This window comes from Thamnophis elegans, chromosome 6 (genome assembly GCF_009769535.1).
Source record: "Thamnophis elegans isolate rThaEle1 chromosome 6, rThaEle1.pri, whole genome shotgun sequence".
Classification (NCBI taxonomy): domain Eukaryota; kingdom Metazoa; phylum Chordata; class Lepidosauria; order Squamata; family Colubridae; genus Thamnophis; species Thamnophis elegans.
Window position 1 is genome coordinate 5,915,761 of NC_045546.1, and position 6,992 is coordinate 5,922,752.

Sequence of the window (6,992 nt, forward strand, 5' to 3'; positions counted from 1 at the left end):
TCCAAGGTCCCTTCCAACTCTGTTATTAATACCTCTGTTATTCTGTTTTTCCAGAGTTTTCGCTTCAGCCTTGAATTGCATAGCAAGATATGGGGCAGAAGGCAGGTTAATAAAACCGTCTGCTCGCCTCCCCATTCTTGCTGAATCATTCCCCCACCCTTCTTTTCAAAGTAGTTATGGGGAGAAGACCTCCCAGCTTCCTGGGCGTTGATCCTAAAGACAAAGTGGGAAAAGCTTCATTGGTTTCCAGTGAAACAAATTCCAACTTTGGCTTCTCACCAGAAGGGGCTTCACTGGAAGGATGAAAAGCCGCAGTGTTAGCCCAAAGAATGAAAGGAACTTCGCCGGCCCAACCAACTTTCTAATTTTTTTCCCCCCTGTCTCTCTTTATCAGTATATATAAAAGGCAAATACCACTCACTCATCACAAAATCTCCAGAACCGTAAAGCCTACAAACTTCAAATTTGGCAGGTATGTTCCTCTTGGCTTCTTGGTGCTTGCTAAGAAAGGGTTTCCCAAAATGACCATCAAATCATTAGTATTTCTTATACAGTAATTAACACACTGTGATGTTAAGGAGTTCTACTCCCCCTCCCCACCTGAAAAGAACTCTGTTCCAACTGCCAGGTGTCTTATATTAACACGCTCTGATGCTAAGGAGTTGAACATTCTACTCCCCCTCCCCACCTGAAAAGAACTCTGTTCCAACTGCCAGGTGTCTTATCTTAACACGCTCTGATGCTAAGGAGTTGAACATTCTACTCCTTCTCCCCACCAGAAAAGAACTCTGTTCCAACTGCCAGTTGCCTCACATTCCGTTACCTCAGTTCAAACTGGCAGACGTTCCACTCCTTCACTCAGGAGCGGTCTGAGGCTCCTTACAGTACTAAACATCGGTACCTCACCAAAATATCTATGTCTTCCACCTATGGAACTGCTTCCAGACTCAAGGTGGCAGGAGCGATATTCCCTTAAGTGTTTCAATCACCGACCACCACTGAGCCAACGGATTGTGAACTGAATTTCTCCTACATAGCCCGATCACAGAGTTTCACTGCAAAGCACGGGTATCAAGCTAATTAAAGTAAAAAAAACAACTTGGGGTTTTGTTTTAAGAGGCAAAGGTTTGGCAAAAGTTTCTTCCCTGTGAATCAGACATATTAGAAGAAGAATCCTGAAAGCTGGATTAGAACACAGGCCCATCTCCCTTGGTATGGTCTCTGCCAGCGCTTCTTTTACCCACCTTGGAAGGCTGAGTTAACCTTGAACTGGTCACGATCGAACTCCTGGCAGTGGGCAGAGTTAGCTTGCAATACTGCATTCCAACCACTGCGCTGCCACAGCTCTTGATGATGGATGGATGGATGAGAGACAGACAGAGGCAAAAATAGCACATATACCGCTTTACAGTGCTTTACAGCCCTCTCTAAGCAGTTTACAGAGTTAGCGTATTGCCCCCAACAATCTGGGTCCTCATTTTACCAACCTCGGAAGGATGGAAGACTGAGCCAACCTTGAGCCGGGTGAGATTCGAACTGCCAAATTGCAGGCAGCCGACAGTCAGCAGAGGTAGCCTGCAGTACCGCACTCTAACCACTGCGTCACCGCCGCTCAATGCTGAACACCAAATCAGGCCGAGCCGAAAGTGAATACAGCTAGTCCTCGACTTACAACAGTTCATTTAGTGACCAAAGTTACAATGGCTCTGAAAAAGTGTCTCACGACCATTTTTCACACTTACGACCGTTGCAGCATCCCCATGGTCAACACAATCAAAATTCAGAGAGTAGGCCACAGGCTCGTATTTATGATGGTTGCAGTGTCCGGGCATGGAGGGGGAGGGGGGGTTATCCCCACACGGACCATAATGAAGGCTGAGGGCCAAAGAATGGAGGCCTTTGAACTCTGGTGCTGGAGAAGAAGACTCCTGCATTGAGTCCCTTGGACTGCAAGGCCATCCAACCGGTCAGTCCTAGAGGAGATCAACCCTGACTGCTCTTTAGAAGGCCAGATCCTGAAGAGGAATCTCAAAGACTTTGGCCACCTAATGAGAAGGAAGGACTCCCTGGAGAAGAGCCTCATGCTGGGAACGATTGAGGGCAAGAGAAAAAGGGGAAGGCAGAGAAGGACGTGGCTGGATGGAGTCACAGAAGCAGAAGGCATGAGCTTAAATGGACTCTGGAGGATGATAGAGGACAGGAAGGCCTGGAGCTGTGATGGCAGACCCTTGTGGGATACCTCCCACCAGCCAGCTGATTTTTGGGTCTCTGCCACACATGTGGGAGACATGCGCACATTCGTGGGGTGGGTGTTGTGTGCGCATGCAGGGGGGGAAGGGGTGAGCACAGGGGTCCCTGTGGTCCATTTTTTGGTCCCAGGAGAATTCAGGGAGGCCTGCTAGGCCAAAAATGGCGGGACCCGTCAAAACCGCGGTCCACTAAAGCGCGCCCGATCAAAGCATGTATGTGACGTCATGAGCAGCGCGACAAATAAAATTAAAAATAAATTAAATTAAAATTAAAATAAAATTAAAGCAAGCCGATTCACATAAAGGTAAGGGTTAGGTTTAGGGTTAGGTTAAGGGTTAGGTTTAGGGTTACGTTAAGCGTTAGGGTTAGGGTTAGGGTTAGGTTAAGGGTTAGGGTTAGGTTAAGGGTTAGGTTTAGGGTTAGGTTTAGGGTTACGTTAAGGGTTAGGCTTAGGGTTAGGTTTAGGGTTAGGTTTGGGGGGGTTAGGGTAAGGTTTTCACGTTAATTTTAAATTTACCGCTCACAGCGTGCCGTTTTCGTCGCGCTGTGATGACGTCACGTATGCGCTTTCGTCGAGCGCGCTTTAGTCTACCGCGGATTTGTGGTGGAACCAAAAATGGCGCATGGGGGAGGGATCATGGACGCACGTGCGGGGGGGGAGCAGGAGGGGATTGCACGTTCATGTGCAATATATAGAACCGAGGTGGCGCAGTGGTCAGGGTGCAGTACTGCAGGTCACTTCAACTGACTGTTATCTGCAGTTCAGCGGTTCTAATCTCACCGGCTCAAGGTTGACTCAGCCTTCCATCCTTCCGAGGTGGGTGAAATGAGGACCCGGATTGTTGTTGGGGGCAATATGCTGACTCTGTAAACCGCTTAGAGAGGGCTGAAAGCCCTATGAAGCGGTATATAAGTCTAACTGCTATTGCTATTGCAGTGGGGCGGGGCACACAGGGAGGTCGCACGTGCATCACATGACGGGTGTGAGCACACACACGCTCACTGTCGCATGCACACATGAGCTTCTGGCACGTGAAGACAAAAAGGTTAGCCATCCCTGACCTGGAGAAATGTTGTCCATGGGTCGGACACGACTTTGTAATCAACAACAACAACAACAAAAAACGCCATCCAGTCCTATCCTATAGGGCTGCCAAAAAAGTCAACACAGTTCTAGGCTGCATCAACAGAGGGATAGAATCAAGATCACGTGAAGGGTTAATACCACTTTATAAGGCCTTGGTAAGGCCACACTTGGAATACGGCATCCAGTTTTGGTCTCCACGATGTAGAAAAGATGTGGAGACTCTAGAAAGAGTGCAGAGAAGAGCAACAAAGATGATTAGGGGACTGGAGGCTAAAACATATGAATAACAGTTGCTGGAACTGGGTATGTCTAGTTTGATGAAAAGAAGGACCAGGGGAGACATGATAGCAGTCTTCCAATATCTCAGGGGTTGCCACAAAGAAGAGGGAGTCAAGCTATTCTCCAAGGGACTTGAGGGCAGGACAAGAAGCAATGGGTGGAAACTAATCAGGGAGAGAAGCAACTTAGAACTGAGGAGGAATTTCCTGACAGTTAGAACAATTAATCAGTGGAACAACTTGCCTCCAGAAGTTGTGAATGCTCCAACACTGGAAGCTTTTAAGAAGACGTTGGATAGCCATTTATCTGAAGTGGTGTAGGGTTTCCTGCCTAGGCAGGGGGTTGGACTAGAAGGCCTCCAAGGTCCCTTCCAACTCTGTTATTCTATTCTATTCTAAAGGACAAGGTTGATGCTATTGTCAGGCCAGGATTGCTGAGCACCACAGACGCCTCATGACCTCACACTGTGGGAAACACTGCAATGTTTAGAAGTTGTGGCGAATTCAAAGCAGTTCCTTGCAACTAAACAAAGAGTGGGTCACAGCTGCCAACTTTGGGGAGGGGCGGGGGGGACGAAACCTCTTTCGAACAGACTGAAAAGATCTGACTGAGAATTTCTGCAGGCCGTTTTTGAAGAAGCCAAGATCAACCCATTCTTCACTCTCTTCGTGTTTGCTCTTCTCCCTCCTCAGACTGTCTCTCTTCAAAGTCATCATTTCAGCTGGTGGCCAACTGCATTGCATGTCCTTTTACCCCCCCCAAAAAATAAAGGACCCACCCACTGTTATCACAGCAAACCTCCTTCGTTTATGACTTGACTGGGATCCATTTGAAACTAATCAAAGTCAGAGGGTTGAAGAAGAAAATTTGCAAAAACAGAGGGAGGAAGGAAGAGCTTTCTGACCATTTGTGCACTGAGGGAGCTCAACCAATCTCATTGTACACATGCTGTGCACTGACAAATAAAGTATTATTATTATTATTATTATTATTATTATTATTATTATTATTATTATTTCTTCAAACCTCTACAAAGCCTCTGAAGCAGGAATCTTTTAATCCTCTGTAATTTCTCCTGTTAAGATTACAACCTTTTTAAAACCGCTGAAAGTAGAAAAAGCGCCAAGTTCCAAGTCGGATTTTATCTCCAGAGCAAAGCCAAATCCCACCATTTTTTTGCAAGGGGGCCTCTTTATGGGCTAACTACTCTTCCTTTACAACTGTAGTAGTCCCCCCTTGACACCCAGCTGTGAGGTTGTGTTGGGCATTTATGGGCAGAGAGCAAAGGCGGACTCCATTGCAAGACAGTTTAAAAAGGCTGGCTTTTTTTTTTAAGGATCCCCAGAACTTACTGGGATTTACTCCAGAGTAGATAAACTCATGTGATGAAGCTGGCTTATTTTTATTTTTTTTTAAAAATGTCACGTCTGTCACCTTTGAAAAAGGACAGAAGGGAGAAAACACGGCAATCTTCTGCATTTCGACATCAAAGCAACCAGCAATGAAAGGATGGGGAAAGGACCAGGAGCCGGTTTTATAAGGTGTCATCAATTCACACCCATTGCCCCCCCCCAAATCATCCAACGTGTCATTTTCTCTCTCCTCCCTTCCCCCCCTCCCATATTCCCACCTGGCAACACCAATTGATACCGCCACCCGTTCTTCCAGCAGGCCCTGAGACTCCCACCCCAACATCTGGAAGGGGAAAAGAAAGAGGGAGGGGAGCTGAGAAGAAATGCGTTTTCTGCAGCCGTCCCTTTTCTGCAGGGTATGCATTTGGAAGGAAGGGAGAAGGGAGGGAGGGAGGGAGAGAGGATAGTAGCAAGGAAGACAGAGAAGAAGGAAGGAAGGAGAGAAATGGAGGAGGGAGGAGGAAAGGAAGGAGAGGAAAGGAAAGGGAGAGGAAAGGAGGATGAGAGGATAGTAGCAAGGAAGACAGAGAGAGAGGGAGGAAGGAAAGAGGAAGGAAGGAGAGGAAGGGAGGGAGAGTAGTAGCAAGGAAGGAAGACAGGGAGGAAGGAAGGACGGATGGAAAGAAAGGAAGGGAGAAGAAGGGAGGGAGGGAGGGAGGGAGGGAGGGAAGGAGGGAGGAAGGAAGGAAGGAAGGAAGGAAGGGCAATCTATCCTTGGATAAACTCCCAAGCTAAGTAGCTCAGAAAGGGGCATTGCTCTCACATCCAAGAAAGGGGAGACCAATCCCGAATATCCCTACCAATTTTCAAACTTCGGGGTGATGCTGCATCTCCTCTCTTCCCCCCCCTAAAAAAAAAACCACAGGAGACAAAGCATCCACTGTTGCACAGAAGGTTAGGTTTCACAAGCTCAAGACAGCCCAAGCTGATTTTTAAATTTTAAAACACCCCAGAAAGGAGAGCCGGGAAAGACACAGCAGCCCCAATAAAGATGATAGATAGATAGATAGATAGATAGATAGATAGATGGATGGATGGATGGATGGATGGATGGATGGATGGATGGATGGATGGATGGATGGATGGATAGATAGATAGATAGATAGGAGAAAAAGATAGGAGAAAGATTGAAAAAGAAAGAGAAAGATATAGAAAGATGGAAATAGAAAGAAAGATATATAGATATAGAGGATATAGATGATGTAGCTATAGAGACAGATAAAACAGACATGCAGGCAGATAGACAGACAAATAAATAGATATAGAAAGAAAGAAAAAATAGAAAGAGAAAGGATAGAAAGAGAAAAAGATAGAAAGAGAAAGGAAGAGAAAAAGAAAGAGTAAAAGAGATAGAGATTAGATAGATATAACCCACCCATGCATTTATATATCTATATATCTATAGAAAGCAAGCGACGGGACTCACCTGGTTGGGGACTGTCGCTCCCTCTGCCCCCTTTGCCAAAGAATAGAAAACGGAGGAAAATCCAGCTTTGAAAGCAAAGTCACTGGGACATTTGGGGGGGGGGGAGGGGGCCAAGCTTGCAAGCAGCAGCAGCTTCCTTTAAGGCTGCCAAACTCTGGATTCGGGATTGGGGCTTTTTTTTTCTCCTTTTTTTTAAATTGGTCTCTGCCCCCACCCCCCTTTCTTTTACCCCTCCCCGCCAACCCACCCACTCCCGCCCCCTTTCGCTGGGGAGAGTTAGCGGCTGTGCCCTCCCTGCCCTGGCTGGGTTTATACGGCACAATGAATTGCAGCGCAGGAGGAGGAGCGCTCCGCCCTTTCGCCCGCTTTGCCATTACATCATCCTTCTGAAGGTTCCGAGCGGGGAGGGGGGGAACTGGCTCGGGGAGGCTTTTCATTGGCTGCCTTTTGGGCGGGCGCGTCTTCGCCGCGTGGCATCATGGGAAAGGGAGTTTCCAAAGCCTGCTATTACTGTTCCTCGAGCGCGGCGAGAACTACA

The 6,992-nt window shown here is 47.2% G+C and overlaps 1 protein-coding gene across 1 annotated transcript in view; it reads right to left on the reverse strand.

Annotated features, from left to right (window-relative positions):
* Window positions 1-6,631, reverse strand: part of LOC116510241 (ras-related protein Rab-30) — a 51,954-nt gene extending 45,323 nt beyond the window's left edge. The window contains exon 1 of the mRNA XM_032219711.1: window positions 6,455-6,631. The gene's annotated coding sequence lies outside the window, so the exon portion shown is untranslated. The remainder of the gene's footprint in view (window positions 1-6,454) is intronic.
* Window positions 6,632-6,992: the final 361 nt, after the last annotated feature.